The 22756-nt window shown below is 36.9% G+C and overlaps 1 protein-coding gene across 1 annotated transcript in view; it reads left to right on the forward strand.

Moving 5' to 3' along the window:
- Nucleotides 1–22756, forward strand: part of LOC111144132 (glutamate metabotropic receptor 7) — a 914585-nt gene that overhangs the window by 21247 nt on the left and 870582 nt on the right. The gene's annotated exons all lie outside the window — the stretch shown is intronic.

Genomic DNA, 22756 nt, shown 5'->3' on the forward strand with positions numbered 1-22756 from the left:
GGGCAGTGTGAGAATGTAAATGTTTGCCTCATATTGTCAGAAAGAATCTACCCCTCTGAAGAATCTTGCCTTATTTATAAAAATGACATTTGAAGTTGTATGCTTGCCATAAGATAAGCAGTGTTAATTTTTAGTATGAAATGCTGATTATTAAGAACTATGATAGGGCTAGCAGCAACAACTAAGGATTGTGGTAGTGAGGGGCAGCTTTTCCTTCTAAAAGCAAGTAGGAGTTTAAACTCTGGGTCTCCTGCTTGGGGTGTCTTGATCCAATCAGCTTAGATAGTGTGTGCTGTCAGGTAGGATGAGTAAATTGAGAAATCCAAGCATTTATCCTTGGTCCTTTCAGGAAATGAGCAAAGAGTATGACAGCAGAGGTGATCAAGCCGCGATCTGCAGACTTGGAGCTCCCTCCATAGTCCTTCAAGTCAGTGTGAGACAAAATGCCAATATAAATTATATTGATAACAGTATCAATGAGGTGAGATTTAGTTCTTTAAATGACCTACCATGTTTTTGTAGTATACTGTCGATTGGTAAATAGGCAAAGCTATGTGACAGATCTATCTATTATAATGAATGAATGGAACACTCACATTTTGAAAAACTGAAATTGTATCCATTTGTCAAGAATAGTGGCTACTTGTTCTGCTTTATTCTCCTAGATAGAACCAGGAGACATTGTGAACAGTAAGATGTTACTGCATTTCATTCCTAGAGATGTCTAAAAGTTGAAGAAGGTGCCTTGTCAGCTAGTTAGCTCTTTGTCACCAAGAATATTAAAGTAGATGTGTATAATCAGCTAATTAAACTATTTCTAATCTCTACAACTATTGTATTCACTAGGACATCCAAGTTACTCTAAAGAAATCCTAACGAGGGTTGCCTGGGTGTCTCAGTTGTTAGGCGGCTGCCTTTGGCTTAGGTCATGATCTCAGGGTCCTGGGATTGAGCTCCACATCAGGCTCCCTGCTCAGCAAGAAGCCTTCTTCTTCCTCTCCCACTGCTCCCATTCCCTCTGCTTGTGTTCCCTTTCTCACTGTGTCTCTCTCTGTCAAATAAAAGAAAAGAAAAGAGAAAAGGAAAAAAAAAAAAAAAGGAAAGGAAAGGAAACCCTAACGATGCATTAAGATAATTTTACACATTTCATTAGGTATACTCTTCTTATACCATCCATAGCCATTTTGACCATTAAAACCTGCCTTTTGGGACACCTGGGTGGCTCAGCTGTTAAGCCTCTGCCTTCGGTTCAGGTCATGATCCTAGGGTCCTGGGATCGAGCCCCGCATTAGGCTCCCTGCTCAGCGGGAAGCCTGCTTCTCCCTTTCACACTACCCTTGCTTGTGTCCCCTCTCTCACTGTGTCTCTCTCTGTCAAATAAATAAATAAAATCTTTTTAAAAAATAAATAAAACCTGCCTTTCTTCTCTTGTAACCTAGCTATGTGGTCTTGGGCAAGTCCCTAACCTGCTTGGACACAGTTTTGTTATATGAAATAGAAATAATAATGTATGCTTTGAAGGACCCCAGAAAGATGAGTGGTGCCTAGTATATAGCCTGGCCCATAATACCTACTTGGTTAATTATAAATGCTATTGATTTTATTTTAAATTTCATTTCTAAACATTAATCTTTATATGTGGAACCCTAACATTTGTCCTGAAGGCAGAGAACTTTGGCAACTCAGAAAGCTATTTGGATTCCTCTAATACTCCACATATATGCCTCACTATTCCTAGGATCTTTATATTAATATTAATATATTATTAGAATATATATTGACTCCAAGATGATGAGAAACTAAGGTTTAATATGTACCTGGAAGTATGGATGAATTTCCATGCCCAGTGCTAATGTGAGAAACCCATTATTCCCATATCTTAAGAAGGTGGTGTGAGGAACAACAGACTTGAGGAGACTCTGGGGTGGGAAATGAGAGACGTCATTCCAGGCTGTGTTATAGTTATAATAAATATCACTTAATTTTTCCTTGTGTTAAGCATTTTATAGTCATAACATTTTAAGGGATATATTGTAATGGTTTAGAGTGTGGTTTTTTGAGCTAGATAATCCTGGGTTGGAATCTTACCCTCATTATCTCTTCTTTTTTCAGTCTTATTGAGGTATAACTGACAAACAAGATTTTAAGATATTAAAAATATACATTGTGATGATTTGGTACATGCATACATTGTGAAAGTATTTTCTCCACTGAGTTAATGCATCCAACACTTCATTTATTTACCTTTTCTGTGTGTTTGAGAAAACGCTTATGTTCTACTCTCTTAGCAAAGTTCAATTATATAATACAGTATCATCAACTATAGCCACCATGTTATACATTAAATCCTCACACCAAAATTTTCTTATAGCTAAGTTTGTACCCTTATAGCAACTCCTCCCTATTTTCCCCACTCTCTCCCAGCCCCTGGCAAACACTTTTCTACTCTTTTGTTTTTATGAGTTCAACTAACTTCCCTCCTTCCTTCCTACCTCCCTTCCTTCCTTGCTTCTTTCCATTCTTTTCTTTCTTTTTCTCACATATAAATTATTCTATGCAGTATTTTTCTTGATCTGGCTTATTTTACTTAGCATAACATCCTCCACGTTTATTTATGTTGTCACAAATGACAGGCTCTCCTTTTAAAAAGCTGAATAGTATTCCATTACCTCTAAACTGAGTGACTTTGGGTACATTTTTAATACCTTTAAGGCCTTTATTTTTTTTCTATAAAAAACTATACTAACAAGTTATTTTCTGATATGTGGAATATTTGCTGAGTCAGCCCATGTTTAGTTGAGATAATAAAAGTACCCCTTAACACTGCATTAACATTTATTATTACTTTCCCTGTTAATTTTTATAATAATAATAATAATTTTATAAAATGCTTAGGCTATATCAGACACTTTCCTTATCTCACTTAATCTATATCACAAGTTACTATATACATATTACCTTCCACGGTTTTTCCTTCAGAGGAAATTAAAGCTCTGAAAGAGTAGCTTGCTCAAGGTATGAACTTAGGTCTGAATCACTCCAAAACTATACTCTGTGTGTATAATTCCACACCTGAATTTGTTGGATGTTATTGTTTTTAACTTCCAAGCATTTGATCTGAAATTCCTTTCTTTATTTAGGGAATTTTCCACTTTGTGAGTCTTGGTGAGAAATAGTGCTTCCCATTATACAAGCTGGAAATACCAGATACATTGTTTACTCTCTTACCACAGTCTCCCTTACAGCTGGAAGACAGTCAAGTGACCTACAGTTGGCCAATTACACTGATGTCCTAGATTTTGATTTAGAAATAAATGATATGAAGAATCAAGGACACCAGTGTCTGTGTCAGCCTCCTATATCTTGTTCCTGCTGGGTCAGCAAGGCAAGTGGGGACATATAATATCGCTTGGCATGATTACTTGATTTCAATAGAATAGCCGTGGCTTCCAGTTGTTCAGTCTGCTTCTAGTAACTGAGATCTAACCAATAACCTTCCAAAAATTTCCTTTTCTGCTTAAATCAGCCATATCTGATTCCTCTTGCTTACAAATAAGAACTTTTCTGATGTACAGTTGTGACCTACTTTTCCAGTAGGATGTAACATATTCTTGTCAGAGGCACAGGGCAGGAAAGTTCTCCGAACATCTGAACATGGGGAAAACAACCTAAGAGGGAAGAATTGAATCCTCTGCTTGTGCTATAATTTATCTGCCGCTGCCTTTGTTGCACAGAGCTCACACCTAAGTACCATGTCCCTCACCTGTCACACACAGGTGAAGTCAACCCAGTGCTGCCAACTCAGAGGCCCACGGAGCTGTATCATGTACAGTCTAAGATGTGAAAGACTTCACTCGGTGTCTTTGCCACTTGACACCACATTGGGGTCTGTTTTGGAAGCAGCTTCTGTGTGTGACAAGAATATGCTGAACCAAGACATAAATAGATAGAGGTGAAAGATGCCAAAATTAGCTACAAGGGAAAAAAAGCATAAGGACTTATGTTATTGATATTTTATGTTGTTAGGACCCCAGATAGACTATGAATACTTGAAAGGAAAGGTGTGCATGGCCGAGGGATTGTTGAACTTCTATTCGGCAATATGTCCTTGACCTGTTATGATGTTGATGATGATGATGGTGGTGGTGACATCAGTAACATTTTTTCATGTTTCCTCAGTGAAAAGCACATCATTCTAATGACTTTTTACCCCCACTACAACCATGTGAAGTAGGAGGAATTATTCTAGATTCTTCAAAGTTCAAAAAAATTCGGAATATACCCTAGATCACCAGTGAGTGGTAGAACAACCTGAACGGAATAGTAGCTCTGCCTGTATTCCTAGCCTGTGATCTCAGCAATTATCTGGCCTGATACAGAGTCATTTAAATGTTTGAGATTCTTACTCAGAAGCTGTGGAATTAAGTGCAGAGCAGTTGAGGATTGAACTAAGATGTCTTTACAGACCATAAAGAATATAAGGGAAGTTTAGAAGTGTTTTAAAAGTATATTTGCCTATTGTGCTGTGCTGGCATATCTGTGATTGTTCACATTTTTAGTAACTACTAACGCAAATCCTTCCTTGGCCTCTAGCCTCACTCATCTCTTACATAGTATATAACCAGATTGAGGTAACTATCTTTGTTCATTTCCACAAACACCCGTTGAATGTCCAAAACATGCTCACCATCTTATAAATACATCCCTTTACTTATTCAGGGCTGAGGAAGGGCAAGAGAGAAAAAAGACCCATAGATAAATCTCCCAGCATATGAAATATGGTTGTCATTTTTATATCCTTTATATTGTTAATCTCTCTTAGCATTTACTAATTTTCATTAATTTGTATTTTTTTCTATAAATATCTTATTTGCACTGCATTTTTATACATGGCTTATTATTTATGTTCTTTTTAATAACACTATCAGTGTTATTAAACCATGTTATAACCATGAAAATAAGGGGGAAAATAAGGTGGAGAGTGAAAAATCTACATGTATCTTTTTATTGGTGGGATGAGAGGCTAATCTTAGTATCACTCCTCTGGCATTCCTTTTAAATTGTGCATTCTTTCCTTGGTACATAATGAGTGACTTCTCTTAGGGCAAATAGCAGTCTTGAGGGCAAACCTTAAGCAAATGGAAAGATTTTAGGTTATGATAAAATCAGGAACTTTGTCTTTTCAGTAATGAAAAAGAAATTCTTGAAAGTTCAACTACCATATGTTCCAGATGGAAAATCTTTCTACTTATAAATACAAATTTCCACAAAATTCCAGGACATTTCATTAGTAGGGACTGGTGCTTAGTAACCCTATTTCATTTCTCTCTGCCTTTTTTTTTCTCCCTTTTGCTATATTGACATTAAATCTACAGTAGAATCACATAGTAAGCAGGTTAAGAAATTAATATGGCATTTGATCCAAATCTCCCAAGTGGATTGTAGATGGGGATGCTATGAAAGTGACATGAGGGAAAAAAATCTAGGAATAATTTTATGTTACTGAATATACAAAATAACAAAAGATCTTATTTCTAGGTAATAAAATATCATGCCTTTAGTGATGTTATATTATGGCAGAAAATAAATGTATGCATCTATCCTCTCTATCCTGAAAATACTAAGGAGTGGGAACAAATGAACAAAATTAGTTGTTTTGGATTCGAGTTGTAGTTTCTAGTAGCCATCCTTTTAAGTGAGGTTTCTGAAGCAAATATATTCAATTATCATCACTAAATATGCTATTGTGGGGGCGCCTGGGTGGCTCAGTGGGTTAAAGACTCTGCCTTCAGCTCAGGTCATGGTCTCAGGGTCTTGGGATCGAGCCCCGCGTTGGGCTCTCTGCTCGGCCGTGAGTCTGCTTCCTCCTCTCTCCCTCTCTGTCTGCCTTTCTGCCCACTTGTGATCTCTGTGTGTCAAATAAATAAATAAAAATCTTAAAAATAAATAAATAAATATGCTATTGTGTAAATTTCCAAAAAAGTATTACATGTATTATTTTAAATGATTTTTATAAATATGTCTATCATTGTTATTATTCTCATTAATATAGTATATACTATTTTTATCTTGTATGCTTTTAGTTTTTCTTTATTTTTTTTTAAGAGTTTTTAGAGTCTTGTGAATTATGAATCTCTGAGAAGAAGATGTAGTGGACAGGCAGTCCGAAATTTATTTGAAATGAACCCTTTCCTTCATGGACTTTGTCATGGGATTTGTGATCCCCTGAACATACTTGAAGACATGCTAGTATTCTGTAATAGTTATGTAATTACTTTCTACTAAGCAACTGTAAACTGAATCTATGGCACTACTCTTGCTCTCTTGGAGGATGCAGTGATGTACAATGATGAACAGTGGGATTATAAGGGAGTTCAGTTTCATTAGAAGAAGACATAGGAGTTTTAACTTAACAAAAAAACGCACACACATATACATATATTGCTATGTAAGATACATTTTATATAGTACACAATGTCTTCTGAAGAAGGTAAAGTTGTTTTCAATTTGGGAGCTCACAACAGGTTTAATACAGAAAGAAGAATAAGCTGAGCAGAATTTCAGGAAGTTATTTGATCCTGACTGTAAGATAAAATCAGGCATTTCCACTGGTCAATCTGACCTTATTGGAACAACATTCCATCTGGAGGGAATAGTATGAACAAACATGCAGTGGTGGAGATTGCCAGATTGTAATAGTCCAGGACCTGGAAAGTATTGAAACATCTGCTTACTCCACAGTCTGGAAAGGCAAATCTCAAGTGAAATACAAGTATAACAGAGGTCATTGCTATTTGTTTTGCATACTGCCTTGTTTCTATAGTGTGCAACAAGGTGGCAAACGGTTTAAGATTATTGTTATCCCAAGATGGTTCTTAGAGGTGTGGAAAGAGAGGCTTTTTCATCCTGTGTTTCTGTCCTCTGCTCATGAAGCAGAGAAGCTGCCAACATCACTGACCTTGTTCCAGAGAGCTACAGGGTGGATGTCAGGGCTCACTGTAGTGAAGGGTAATTAGAAATCCAAAGAAGGACCCCAAAGATATGCTACAACTTTTGTACACCTTCTACACCTGTTAGAATAAAGATATCACACCGTGGTCCCCTTTCCTAAAAATGCCATTATGGGCTTTGTTGTTGTTGTTGTTATTTTTTTCCCCACTGTGTGGCAGAACTTTAGAGGTAAAACTGAGATAAGTTTGGAGAACAGTATTGAAATTCCAGCTCCTTTAACAGGACCTAACATACAACAGGTTTTCAGTAATCTTAAAAACCATATTCCTAATAATGACTGTTCGATTAACTGCTGTTTTGTGCCAAAATACATTACCATGTTTATTTTTTTCTTTGGCTTTACAACTTGGGTTCTATTATTATTTCCATTTTACAGATTATGAAATTGAGGCTCAGAGATGCAAAGTCACTTGGCCAGGATCACACAGCTAGTAAGATAAATTTGCACAGTTTTCTGTGGATTTTTTTTCTTTCTGTTGGATCCTGCAGTTCTTCAAAATATATCTAAGAACACTTGAATGAATTAATAAATAAGTCCTCATAGTCACAATAATCAGGTCATTAAGTTCAGCAGGGTGGGAAATGGCATAATAATAGTTGGATAATTAACACCTGCATTTACTTGCATTGAATTTTCTAAATGACTTTTAGCTGATGGCTTCTTCATCACCACCATTTAATAGAAAAGAGCATATTTTGGGGTTCAGAATAAAATCTCACATTGAATAGAACATATATTTATTTCTATACCAATATGTTATGAGTAACAGATGGCATTGAGGTGCCATCTAGAAGTGCTCCTGTGTAGTTCATCATGTCAGCTCAGCCAATAATTTTCAAATGTTCAGAGTTGGTAATATATGCAGCCATAAAGCATATTTCTAATCAATGCAAATAATATTTTTCCTATGCTAAACCCAGAGTTAAATTATAACACACAGCATAAGATTAATGGGCCATTTTTTCATCATCTCTTTGTTAAATTATATAGTTTGGAAACCATTCAGAAGGATGTGAATTGGAGCTGTGCTGAGCAGTTGGAACGAGGTCTTATCTGCAATGAAAGTATTCCCACCTCTGACCCCTACTTTCAGCTTTTCGGGAAAGTAGGGAAAATTTCTTCCAGAAAAAGTCACACACTTAGAAGCTGCCTCATATAGTATATATAGAAGACTATTATGCCTTTTAAACAAAGCCTATCTTGGCATATACTTTTTACCTATCCTTTATAAAACAGACACTGCTTCTGAGGTGAGTTCTTTTGCTATTTGACTCCTGGATCACTTTCGTGAATATATTTTGCTTGAGGCTGAGTTTGAATCCCGTATATTTCCACGATGCAGTGTATCTAACTGATGTGCATTATATAAAATGAAAGCTCCTTGAGGGCAGGTACCATGTCTACATCATCGGTATAGTGATGATGTTGAGCTCAGTGTCTAGCATTTAGAGAATGATATTTTCAGTAAGAATTTTTACTGAATAATGTGTGGATCTAACGAGCAAAGGTTGGCTTCCCATTTTAGAGAGGCAGTGTATCCACACTTGTGTTCTATGAACATTGAGTACCAGAATCATGCAATGTTATTCTTTAGTTCTCTCTGCAGTTTTTCTGAAAGGACATTTTCTGTCCTTAGAATGCCCATCTCCTCCTGTTTTCCGGGAGGATAACTCTCCTTTATAAAAGTATAGTCCATTATGGAATGAGATAGAATTTATTACCTCCATATGAAGAGAATTTATTTCTCCTTGAATTGTACTCCTCCCCTGGTATATGTACACACACACACACACTTATCATATATGCTCTATTACAATAGTTATTCATGTTGAGTCATACTTGTTTATTTAAGTTTTTCTTGCTCAGAATAAATTCTTGAGTGTGGTGCATTTCTCTTTGACATTTATCACGAGCCAATTATTCTAACACCTAAAATGGTGGCTGAATTGGACCGCACTGTATTGATAATATATGGACAATAATCCTTCTTTGTTCTTCTGACATTCAGCTAGGGATTAAACCAGAAACTACCCCTAAAATTTCTGTTCTTCATACTGTCCAACAGTTTCTTAAGTCATTATATATGGGAAGCAGCTTTCCTGGACCAGTGGCTGTCAAAGTGTGATACCCAGAATAGCACATGAGCTTGTCCTGGGAATTTGTTAAATATCAATTTCTTAGGCCTGCTCCAGACCTAAAGATTCAGACAGTCTGGGGTGGAGCCCAGTATCTGTGTTTTAATAAGCCCTCCAGGTGATATTCATTCATGCTACAGTTTGGGAAACCCTGGCTTAGATGCAGAACTTATGGTTTAGGCATATTAACAAGCCTATCTGACAAGTTCTTTATAGGAGATCAGGTGTCCATTTGAGCAGAATGTAGAAAATTAGGTAGTGCAGCATCTTGGGTTTAGTAGAGGCTTGGTGACTTTATCACTTCAGGTCAAAGAATGGAAGGGGAAGGGAGGCATTGCTAGAGAGAGGGTTCCCCATAGAAGCTGTGTACTTGTCATAGAAGCTGTACATTAGCTGGGTTGGGGATGGTGGTGTAACCAGCCCTCGTGAACTTGGCAGGGTGGAATCTAGAGGAATTAACATCTTGACCTCAGATTCCTCCTTCATTCCCTATAATCTTTGGTCCTTTTCACTGGTAAACAGAACGAAGACACTTACTAAGGAAGGTCATATAAGCCATCTATACCATGGAGTTGGATAGAGAAAGAATCTGGAAGGGCCACAGATGGTGAGCAAGCTATAAAACCACTTGCTATTTTAACATAACGACCATTGTAGAAGCACCGCAGAACAAGTGGTTCGTTCTGACCTGGCTGACCCGGGATATTTCAGGGCAGAACTGAGCTGGGCTTTAAAGGAAGATCTGGATTTTAATGGAAAGTGCAGAGTAAGAATTGGTGAAGAAGCAAGGGAAATGGAAAGATTTGTTGCAAGTGGAGAAAAGGCCATGGTGTAAAGATAAGAGAAGGCAAGACATACAGTAGAAGAGCAAATATTCTTTGGAGCAGGGAATGGGTAGGCAATGGCTAGAAATTAAGATGAAGTCAGTACTTGAATAACATGAAAGTTCCCTGCTGTAGTCTCACTTTTTACCTTTTTCTCTCTTCACTACGATTGGGGGAGTGAAGCCTGAGTCGGGGAGGGAGCAATGGCAGGATAAAGAAAAAAGAGGAGAGTAAGAGTAGAAAATTTAGTAATACCTTAGTGCAGGTGCATAATGATGAGTGGCATCATTCCATCAAAACGTGGGCATGTAATTGTGACAAATACAGGCTCAGTTCCTGGTGATATGCCTTCCATCAAGGTACTCAAAGCTCCTATGCTGCAGACTCTATGAGATGGGCATAAGGTATAGCTTGCTCAAGGGTTCCTGTAGCTTTCTCAAGAGTTGCTGTGGGGATCAAATTAGAAAGGAAAATGGGGCACCTGGGTGGCTCAGTGGGTTAAGCCTCTGCCTTTGGCTCAGGTCATGATCTCGGGGTCCTGGGATGGAGCCCCACATCAGGCTCTCTGCTCAGTGGGGAGCCTGCTTCCCTCTCTCTCTCTGCCTGCTTCTCTGCCTACTTGTGATATCTGTCTGTCAAATAAATAAATGAAGTCTTACCAGGTGGTGGGTATTAGAGAGGCACGGACTGCATGGAGCACTGGGTGTGGTACAAAAACAATGAATACTGTTATGCTGAAAATAAATAAAAAATGATTAAAAAATTGACAAAACACACACACAAAATGAGAAATGAGAAATGAAATGAGAAATGAAAGTAAGAGGAGAGTCCAGTAATGCATTCTTAATACATATAGACAAACGTGATTATGATGGTGATTATGATAAGAATCATAGCTACCACCTATTGAACACTCATATGCCTGATACTGTGCCAGTTATTTTCCATGATTTTCTTATGTAGCTTTCTTCTCTCTCAGCTCTCTTTCTATAGACAAGAGACAATCAGTGGCTCAGTCATGAGGAAAGTATCAGAGAGAATATGCAATAAAGTTAATTCTTAATGACCCTGAGGGCTTTATAGCACAGAAAATGTAAAATATCTGACAAAGACCTGTGGTTAAAGAACTCAATTAGAAAACTTTTGATAAAGTATTAACTTATTAATACATAGGCACAAACAGGTTGGGGCTTTTTGGAGGGTATGTGGTAATCTATTATTAGTGTGATGTCTTTTGAAAGTTCTATAGTCTTTGAAGGTCAAAAGGAGTACCAGGAAAGGGTGAAAAGCTCTCTCTGAAAGCTATTGGGGAAAGCAAGTCACTAAGACTTCAAAGGGGAAATCGGTATGAGGCCAGGTTACTTATTGGCCTTCTAAGAATGAGTCCATGAAAATGTTTACAATGATCAGATGCAAGAATAAAGGAAAATACTCGCTTCATAAGTAGTAATTTGTTTTAGACACATGGGCTACTGATAAAAATCATGACAATATGATGTACTTTTGAGAGTTTCAGTAACTGAACTGAAACTAAAGAGCATAAACAGCAAGATATTCAGACTTTTAATCAACTCACTTTTGGAGTTGAGCAAAGAGAGCACCTGATACGTTAAAGGTGCTTTTATGCAGGGTGACACAGTTATTTAGTGGTGCATTCAGGACATAAATCCATTTCTAAAATTATCAGTTCAGTATTCTTTCAGAAGTTAAATATCTGCTTGTCAAAAACAGTGTGGACTTACTTCCAGGAAAAATGACTGAGAACAAAATAATTTGGACAAGAAAAGATACTGATGTAACTAAAAGCTAATTTAAGAATCCAAAAATAGAGGTAAAAAGTAAAGCAATTATTAGTTAAAAGACTGCGTAAATTCAGCTGGAAGGGGGATATGGTCAGAGATGGCAATTTGAAAACAGTGAGTCACCAAAAGTAGAAGTTTAAATTATAGGCAGTTTCAGAGGCTTCAAAAGAGATTTTATAGATTGAACAACAATAGTAACAAGTTAAGAATAAAATATGAGGTTGATATGTGGACCTCAGCCTGGAAGGAAAGCATTGAAGAAAAGCTACAACAGTCTAAACTTAAAATATATTTCTGTATATTTGAACCAGTGGGTGAGCAGTAAAAGTAGTTGTTTTAAAAGCATATCACTTAATTCAATCAGCTGGTGAAGAACACAAGGTATTTTTATATTTGTATTAATTAATGTCCCTAAACACCACTTTAAAAAATGAACAAAATCCATGATCCTGACAATACTATAAGGAATGGAAAGATAACCTTTGCCCTGAGAAGACATGTTAAGGTGGAGGGCATAGAAATTTAACATTTTTGGAAAAAGTACGTTAACATTTATTGCCTGCTACAGTTTTACAATATGATGATTTTTAAAAAAGAGAAGTAAACTATTGGTTTATAAAAGGGAATGTGTTGCCTGAAAATAAAAGAAACTTGTAGAGACCTAAAGTGTGCTTTAAAAGATGTATTTCAATGTCATTTCAAAAAATAAAGACATTTCCTGTAACAATGCAATGCAATTCAGTGAGGTTAATGGAATAAACCTTTTTGGCCCAGAGAAGTACCATCAGGTCAAGGTATGATTGTCTAACATACCATCACCTAGACCTGTGAGTGCTGGACCAGTGGCTATTTTTACACAGTCTAGTGCAACATTCAGGGTATTTCTGGCATTAGCACGGAAGAAGGATCATTCCACTTGTGTCTTTGGATTGCCTCCTCCACTGAAACTGGATAATCTGTCCTTTCCTCTTCCTAAACTAGAAAGTAGATTTCTTCATTCAATAAAACTCAAGTTTATTCTCTAGGTTGAGCTTCTCCAACTCTAAGAAGCCTGAAATTAATGGTGTGAAGCACACCGTATTTGCTTTTGTTTTTATTTAGGGACAATTTAAGGTGGTTTAAGGTTATTAAAATTAAGGTGAAGTAATTAAGTATGAAATGGAATGGCAGATGCCAAAATAAAATAAATAAATAATCAACAAATATTCTTTTAAGATCATACATATTATATAACAAGATCCACCTAAGAGCTAAAAATATAAATAGGTATAAAAGGGAATTTGTCTTCCTACCACTTTAGCAGTAAGCAGTTCATAGGACAATTCTGGGGGGAAAAAAGCTTCCAATTATTGTTTGTTTTATTCTAATTTGTAATATTTATGAGAAGTTTTATGAAGCCTTTGATAATATAATAAAATTAATAGGTTTTCAACTTTGTATTGGCTCCTAGTTTTGTTACTTTATATATTTCCTTTTGGCTCTTAATCTTTACTATCTCCATTTACTTTTTCATTTAGAAATAATTTATTTGTTCTCAGGACTGAAATCTCAGTGAAATCATTTTAAATTTCTATTTGTGGGACTTTCTCTTAGACTACCTCAACATCTTCGTCTAGTTGATACATTTCTAGCTTTCTAATTTATATTTATTTTTGTAAAGATTTTATTTATTTATTTGACAGAGAGAGAGCGAGTGAGGGGAACACAACCAGGGGGAGTAAGAGAGGGAGAAGCAGGCTTCCCGCTGAACAGGGAGCCCAATGAGGGACTTGATCCCAGGACTCTGGGATCAAGACTCAAGCCAAAGGCAGATGCTTAATGACTGAGCCACCCAGGTGCCCCCATTTCTAGCTTTCTACATATTTTATAGGAACTTTTCCATCTTAAGAACTCTTTATAGGAGCACCTGGCTGGCTCCATCAGTGGAGCAGGTGACTCTTGATCTTGGAGGTTGGGAGTTTGGGCCCCATGTTGGGTGTAGAGATTAATTAATAAATAATTTTTTTTTTTTAAAAGACCTCTTTATGTTTTCCCCTAGGAGACAGACTTATGGGACTTTCCTTGGGCTTAAAATAGAAAGAAAAATAATTTTTATATGAGGAAATAAAGGCTTTTTTTTTTTTTAACAAAGTGAGTTAACACTATATGTATGTTTGAAATAGTTTATGGACTTCAACCAGACCACTGAGCTCTTAACCTCCAGATTAATGTCTCGCACAAAGCACTTACTTTCAATACATGGCATGGCTTTGTATGACTGCATGTCCAGGGGAAATTGATTTGTCTTCTAGCAAAAGGCATTAGATTTTGCACATTTTTTTTTTAAATGACAGCTATCCAAAAATCAAGCTGAACATTTGTTTGTGAGAACACAAAAGGAAAATCTGTAAAGTCCAACATCTGGTTACACCATTTAGTCAATTACAGAGAAAACTTAAACCACAAAGTCGGAAGTTTTTAGGGTTATTATAGTATATACCTGTAGTTTATTTGAGTTGTAGAAAAATCCAAGTTAAATTAGCTAACCTCTAGACCTAAATTTTTACTGCCCTGAATGTTTGGGCATTATTGTTTTGTAAACTCTTGGTTATTGCTGAGGTATCCATTCTATTAGTTGCATAACTGAATTTATTGAACACACACATGCACACTTACGTGAGCACGTGCACGTGCATGCACACACGTGCATACACACACACACACACACACACACACACCCCTGAATGCACTTACCCTGGGGCCTAGAATTTTAAGAGTTAGAACTTTTTTATGTGCTTCTGTATTAAATGGACCTTGTATTTAGTTGGGATGCTAATTAGAAACTCTGTAAACCAGCTTCTTAAAATTGTTTTATTTTTTTTTTTTTTTTTAATTTTATTTATTTATTTGACAGAGAGAAATCACAAGTAGGCAGAGAGGCAGGCAGAGAGAGAGGAGGAAGCAGGCTCCCTGCTGAGCAGAAAGCCCGACGTGGGGCTTGAACCCAGGACCCGGGATCATGACCTGAGCTGAAGGCAGCAGCTTAACCCACTGAGCCACCCAGGCGCCCCTAAAATTCTGTTTTAAAGAAATGTGCTTAATATTATCCCAAAGGAATTCTACTCTGACTTGTCAAATTGATTTTTCTCCCTTTAGAGGAGTAAGCAGTTTGGATTTTTGTTTCTCTGTTTGTCTTTCATGGTAAAAATTTCTCTTAAAAGCTGATTTCCTTTTGCTTCTTTAGCATGTATACCATAGGAACAATGGTGATATTTAATCAGTCTTTTTTTGTTTGGCTTGTTTAAGTCCAAAGGTTATATGTTTCTGCTATGTACTGCAATAGCACTAAATATTTTTGTAATTCTTTAGAACTTAAAGATATTTGTTGTTTGTTTTGAAGACAGACAAAATGGACAGTGAACCTCAACTCATGTTACTCTATCATCAATGCATATGGTCTCCTATCTTCTAATATTTGATTATTATTTTTTAGTCCTGACATTCTTCTGCCAGGTTTAATTCCTTTCTTCCTCCCTACTTAGCACCACTTTTGTAACTTAGTATGTAATTTCCCAACTACCTTTCATACTTATTTTAAATACACACACACACACACACACACACACGCGTGCACGCACGTGCGCACACAAATGGAAAATGGATTGAATGTTTTGTGTTTTCTAACTTATGCAAAATAGTATTGATGACAAATCACATTTTATGGTTTTTTTTTAAAGATTTTTTTATTTATTCATTTGACAGATAGAAATCACAAGTAGGTAGAGAGACGGGCAGAGAGAGAGGAGGAAGCAGGCTCCCCGCTGAGCAGAGAGCCCAATGCAGGGCTCGATCCCAGGACCCTGGGATCATGACCTGAGCCGAAGGCAGAGGCTTTAACCCACTGAGCCACCCAGGCGCCCCCACATTTTATATTTTAATTTCCCCAGAGTTATAGTTTTAAAATTCATGTTGCCTCAAAAAAATAAAATTTATGTTGCTTCATGTAAATTTATTGCTTATTGCTTCTGTCTAATATTTTGCCATATGTTAGTACCATGTTTTGCTTCTCCTTTACCCTAGTGATCTATACTTACATTGTTTTCAACACTTTATAGTCGACCATAAGGCATTCATAACCTATTTCTTCATGTCGCCTTGAGGAACAGTGCAGAGTTTCCCCGTGGCTTATGCTCAGACATGCAGTGGCAGAGGTAGAAGTCACACACATATCTTATGGGATAGATCACCCCCCAGAAGAGCTGCACTATCTACTTCTCACCAGCAGTACTTGAAATTTCTCTCTCATTGTATCTTTTGCCACCACACTATATTAATTTGCTTTTTAACTTTTGGAAATCTGACATGTGTAGATTCATATGTAATATTTTTTCAGTTCTGCATTTTTCTGATACTAAGAAGGTTGAGTCTTCATATACATTTCTGCTATTCATATTTTTCATTCTGTGAATTTCCTATTCATGACCATTGCCCATTTTTCTATTGAATATCCCATGTCTACTTAGATTTGTAGGAGTTTTTTGCATTTAAATATGAACCCATTATCGATTTTTAGGTATTGTTTATGCCTTCTATTCATCAGTTATTTTTAAGTCTGAATTGTGTGTCCTCTATTGTACATAAACCTCTAATTTTAATTTAGTCAAATTCATCAGTTTTGCTTTGTATAATATGCTTCTTTTCAAAGATCAATTTTATTCCCTTCCCTGATTTCACAAAGATATTCTCTTCTTTTATTTAGACTGTATTTTTCACATTTAGATATTAAATATTTTATATTTTTGTTTTATACATAGTATGAGATTATACAATATAGCAGTTGATAAAAGGAGCTCTGGGACAGACTGTATGGGTTTAAGTTCCAGCTCTGCCATGCACTTCTTAGGTAGTCATTTTGTCTCTTGTGTTTTAGTTTTCTCACCTGTCGAGTCAGGAAAATAGTTTATGCCACAGGGGACTGCTTGTGAGTATTAAGTGAGCTATATAAGACTGTGCACAATAGGCATGATATCATTAGGTTATGATCCAGTTTTCTCTCTTTGTATAATGAGCCTGTTTCCCCAAAAGCTGTAATTCAGTTTTATCTGCAAGACTGTGATGGCATTTCTTTTGTGTGCCAACTTTCTATCTGTATATGGCTCTATTTCTAGATAGCCTGTCTGGTAGTGTTTTCTTGTTTGTCACTTCTTCCAACAGCATTGCACTGTTTTCATCCATCATGACTTGCCAATGTATTTTAATATCTGGTAGGGCAAGTTCTTACATTTTGGTCTTATTTTCCAAAATTTCCTTAACTGTATGAAGAACTTTATTCTTCCAGATAAATTTTAGAATCACTTTTTCACATTGTCCTGAAGAGAAAATATTGTATTTTTATTGTATTTGCATTTAATTTATAGATAAATATAAGGAGTTTGTTATTATTATAGTAAGTCATCTCACCATAACTGTGGTATACATTTCTTTTACTTGTGTGTCCCCTAATAGAGTTAAAGATGAAGATTTTTTGCATTATTTACTAGGTGAAGCTGTATATGCTCTAGTTTTTGTTGCTGTGGCAAATATATGTTATCTGGTTATTAATGTTATTTGGGAATACAGCTGAATGAGGTATTTATTGATTTTTTCTAGCACTTTGTTGAGCTCTTTTCTTAGATTCTTTATTTTATTTCATTTCCTGTGTTTCCAAATAAATGATCAAAACAATCTATAAATATGACATTTTAATCTATATTCTTCTAAACCATTTCTTTCTCTTTGCATTTCTCTAAATGTACATCTTGTTATTTTGCTCAGTTGCAATAGGTCATGTTAAGTGAAGGCAGTTATGTTGGAAATCTTTATCTCAATTTTCTCCTTAAGAGAAATGCTAATTTTAAAAAAATTATTAAGTATGATAATTTTTATTACTGTGTACATGTGCCACGTAATTTTTGTATATAGGCTTTATCAAGGAAAGATAGTTATTATCTGGATATAGTTTTATAAAATCTACCCCACTTGATAGGTTTTGAACTTTACGGGATACATTTATCCCCTATATCTAATAAAGCGATCATATGATTCTCTTTATTTAACTAAAATAATAAATCACATTGATTGATTTTCTGATATTTAACCAACCTAAATTCTCTAGGATAAAAACCAAGTGACCATGTTGTGTTATTGTATAAATTAGTTTTTTTTTGCATTTGGGGGCTTAAGATAACAGTCACTTGCCAGTTTGGGACTGGATTCATCTGGGCTGTTTTTTACTTCTGGTTTCTTTTTTTCTTTCTTTTTTTTTTTTCTAAGACTTTATTTATTTGAGAGAGAGAGCACAAGCAGGGGAGAAGGGCAAAGGGAGAGGGACAAGCAGACTCCTCACTGTGCAGGGAGCCCCTGGGACGTAATCCCAGGACCTTGGGATCATAACCCGAGCCATTCACATGTTTGGTAATGGAAAAATCTGGTACACTTGTCTTGAGCAATGGAAAAATGTGGTACACTTGTCTTCAGAACCTAGTAGTGTAGTCCATGGTAGCTGAGAGGTCAAGCTCCTTCACTATTGTCTCACCATGTAGAGCAAGATAATATGCCAAAGCCCAGAGTCCTGCTAAAGTGGTAACCCAGGGATGAGGGTCAGGAAGGGGGCTTACTATCATTTTTGAAGAGTCCTATCACAATTTTTTAAATACAGTTTAAAAGTGTGGAATAATTTTATATTCAGGTTTTTGGCTGTTGTTTCATAAAGCAACTTTGACTTTTTTGTAGTGCCCCTATTTTTTTTTTTTTTTTACATCTTGCAAATAACATCTTTATTTTAACCCCCCTGAATGGCATCGCCCTCTACCCTTGGGCTGGCCCCCGGTAGGAGCTGGTAGGAGGTAACTGGGCCTGAGTTCCTAAGGGCTCAGAGCTCTCACAAGGGGCAGCCCACGGTAGGAAGAAGCACTTCTTCCTTAACATTTAAGTGTTTCTGAAGCATGGCCCACGCAGGGGTTGCCTCCATTTTGAGAAGGTGGATTGTTGCACTGCCTTTGTTTTGTTTTATGTCCTCCGGAACATGGAGACCAGTCTGACCAGCAATTCCACCTCCCGTCAATGGGGACATCTTTCTCATGGGTGACCTTGCAGTCTGTGCCGTGGACTCCAATAGGACAGATGCACTCACAGCGTGATTCATGTGTAGGTCAGGACGTGCAGAGCCTAGGGCCTCTTCTTTGGCCCAGAGAATTGCCCCAAGTCCATCCCCACCCCTTAGTTGCAGATGGCACCTTCTCAGCCTGGTCCTTCGGTTTTATGCTGCTGGAACTTAGGTATTCAGGTGGCTGGAGGAGCACGACCTAGCACAATATTCTTCTTCTACTTCCAGTGCTACCATTCTGTCTTAAGGTACTTAATATGTTGAAGGGAATAGAAATGAGTATTACATTTTAAATCACATTGTCTTGGACAAGTGGTTCTCTGCATGCACTGAAGATGTTCAGAAGGCTCTACTCTCATAATGGATTCTTGAACCCGTGTTCAAGAATCACATAATCACACAGTATATCTCATCTGTAGCTTACTAATATTTTCTGCTAAGTGTTTAGTTACTGTACAAGGAATTAAAACTTATTGAGAGTATATCTAAGGTTAAAAAGTGTTTCTTTGAGTATATATTAGATTCTTACCTCGACACACTTTATAATCAATACCTACTAAAAGTGCACTAAAGATGTGCACCCTTCTTGTGCTGGGTTCACTTTTTTTAATTAAAAAAAAAGTAATAAAAGCTTTAAAAAAATACAAAGAAGGAAAAACTCAGCATCCACCTAGTCTTCCACCCCTAGTACTACTAAAACTACTATAAAGTTAACAATTTTAAAATATTTACAAGATAAAAACAGTTCTTAAATGTCCTTAGACATTTGACTGTTGCAGGGTACATTGAAGAAGTTAAGTAACTGACTTCCAACCCAAAAGTTGTTAGCAAAAAGAAGAAATAGTGCTCTAACAATATGGTCTCAGAGAACTACATTTAGAACCAGAGAAAAAGTTAGGATCATGAGGTCCAATTTCTTATTTTTCATATGAAGAAACTTGGAAATCAAGAATCATTGAATAATCTGTAATTACCTCAAAGTGATTCTGGAATATTATTTTCTAGAACAATGAGAAGGAATAAGACCATTTTGCTTTTTTTTTTTTTTAAAGATTTTATTTATTTATCTGACAGAGAGAGATCACAAGCAGGCAGAGAGGCAGGCAGAGAGAGGAGGAGGCAGGCTCCCTGCTGAGCAGAGAGCCCGATGTGGGGCTCGATTCCAGGATCCTGAGATCATGACCTGAGCCGAAGGCAGCGGCTTAACCCACTGAGCCACCCAGGCGCCCCAAGACCATTTTGCTTTTAAGAAATCATGGAAAAAAGAAGATTTTCCTCTCATAATGTCCTGGTGGATAGAGATCTTCTTAGAACCGGGTGCCTCATTAAATTAGGGAAGTACAGACATTATCCAGAAAATCACATCAATCCAGTTCCAGGGAACCCTCTTCTGGGCAAACACATCTTTAATTTCATTTGTATTACATAGAACTTTATTCCATTTCTTTTAATTTTTAAGTATTTATTTATTTATTTATTTATGAGTTGTGGGGAAAGGCGGGGGGGGGCAAAAGAAGAGGGAGAGAAAGAATCCCCCCATGTCAGGCTCAGTCTCACAATCCTAAAATCATTATCTGAGCTGAAATCAGGAGATGGATGCTTAACTGACTGAGCTACCCAGCTACCCCATGTATTACATAGTGTTTTAAATTATGAAGTTGTTTTGCTTTTTCAGGTCAGTTTCTTTTACCCATATAGGCTAGTTCTCTGTTTCTCCCTCCTTTCTTCTCTTTCTCCCTCTCTCCCTTACTTCCTTTCTATTGGTGAATTAAAAAAAAAAAAAAAACTACCAGGGCGCCTGGGTGGCTCAGTGGGTTAAAGCCTCTGCCTTTGGCTTGGGTCATGAACCCAGGGTCCTGGGATCGAGCCTCACATCGGGCTCTCTGCTCAGCGGGGAGCCTGCTTGCACCTCTTTCTCTGCCTGCCTCTCTGTCTATTGTGATCTCTGTCAAATAAATAAATAGAACATTTAAAAAAAATTACCTTATATATGCTAAATTATGCAACAGCAAGACCCCCAAATATAATGAATATTTTTAAGGAGGACAATAACTAATATACAATAACTAATATACATATATACAAATATATAAAAATACATTATATATATGTGTATACACACACACACACATAAATGTGTGTGTGTGTGTGTGTGTGTGTGTGTGTGTGTGTATAAAACAGAAGAACCTTAGAGAAGTGGAAGGAAATTTTTGTGTCCTATTTATCTTAAAGTTGGTTTGGAAATAAATTCCAAGTTCTCTTTTCTAATGCAGGGATATAAGCTAAGCCTTTAATTGATTTCTGAAAAATACAGTCAGCTTATGCAATTCTTTTACAAGGTTATCTTTACCTTTGGAAATTCATAATGATAAAAAGAATATGATGCACTTAGGTAGTTTCTTCTTTTTTTTTTCCATGGGCTTAATGTACTTCAGGTTATGGTACTGACCCGTTTAATTCTCCAACAATCCTGGGAGGGAGCAAAGGAGCAGATGTTCTTTCCCTCATTTCACAGATGAGAAAACTGAGGTTCAAAGAGGTTAAATGGTTTCACCAAGGTCATTCTTGAGGTGATACCAGAGCCAGGAATAGCGCCCCTATTTTCTTGTCCACTCTCATGTGATTCTCCATCTGCTAGTCTACTCTGACTAAAACTGCACTGTACCTGTCCTCACAGTCCCTGAGATGTCCTTTTGTTAGGACACTAAGACAATGACAACACTGACCAGACACAAAGAATGCTGTAAAAAAGGTACAGTCTTTTTGGTTGACTTCATCCCATAAAATTTCATAGCCCTACTGTGTGAGAAACATGAGACATCCATTAAGATCATGTTCCCATTAGTTTTAGCTAGAACTAGATTTTGCAGAAATTAAAGATACATCTTGGGGCCTGACTGCTAAAACGAGTGTCTCGGGAATCAGAGATGCATTGCTGCTCAGGTAAGTCAAGAATGCCCTTTGCGGGACGCCTGGGTGGCTCAGTTGGTTAAGCAGCTGCCTTCGGCTCAGGTCATGATCCCAGTGTCCTGGGATCGAGTCCCACATCGGGCTCCTTGCTCAGCAGGGAGCCTGCTTCTCCCTCTGCCTCTGCCTGCCATTCTGTCTGCCTGTGCTTGCTCTCTCTCCCTCTCTCTCTCTCTGACAAATAAATAAATAAAATCTTTAAAAAAAAAAAAAAGAATGCCCTTTGCTAATTGTTTCTCCTCCATTTCTTAGAGAATTTAAATTTCATAATTAGTACCATCTATTATACTTCAGTACTATTCATCATCCATCCTGTACATTATTTGCAGGAAAGAAAGTTGCCCAAGTCATTAAATCCTCCCATGATTCAAAATCTTATGACCTCAGGTGGCAGCCCAGCAGGTAGCTTGCTAGTTGTTTTGGACATCTCTGTTTTGGACATATAAGAACATGACCTTCGACTTACCAAGCTGACTCTTTATGAAATGAAAATGGAACTAAGAAATTAAGAAAAATGTTTGAAAGTGTATAGCTCTTGTAGTCATCTAATGAGGTCTTCATTTTTAGCTGCTAAGCCTGCCCTTTGCTTGGTGGTTACCCAAAAATCAATGGCAATAAAACTGTCCAACTCTTTGGAGATATTTTTCTCTCTGCTTTCTATTTCTCAAGCGTGCGATAAAAGAAACCACCCATACAGCCCATTATCTTGTGTCAAATACTATTCGGGTATAAGTTAAGTCTTCCTCTTTGAGCTTCATAAGGAAAAACGGTATTATTTTTCACTATTTCTCAGGCAGATAACATGGTCCTGGTCTACATTAAGTTCTCACAAAAGTTAGTTAAATGGTGGGTGGATGGATGGTTAGTGTCACGCAGCTCACGAACAACTTAAC

The sequence above is a fragment of the Enhydra lutris genome, unplaced genomic scaffold (genome assembly GCF_002288905.1).
Source record: "Enhydra lutris kenyoni isolate GAN:26980312 unplaced genomic scaffold, ASM228890v2 scaffoldscaffold10, whole genome shotgun sequence".
NCBI lineage: Eukaryota > Metazoa > Chordata > Mammalia > Carnivora > Mustelidae > Enhydra > Enhydra lutris.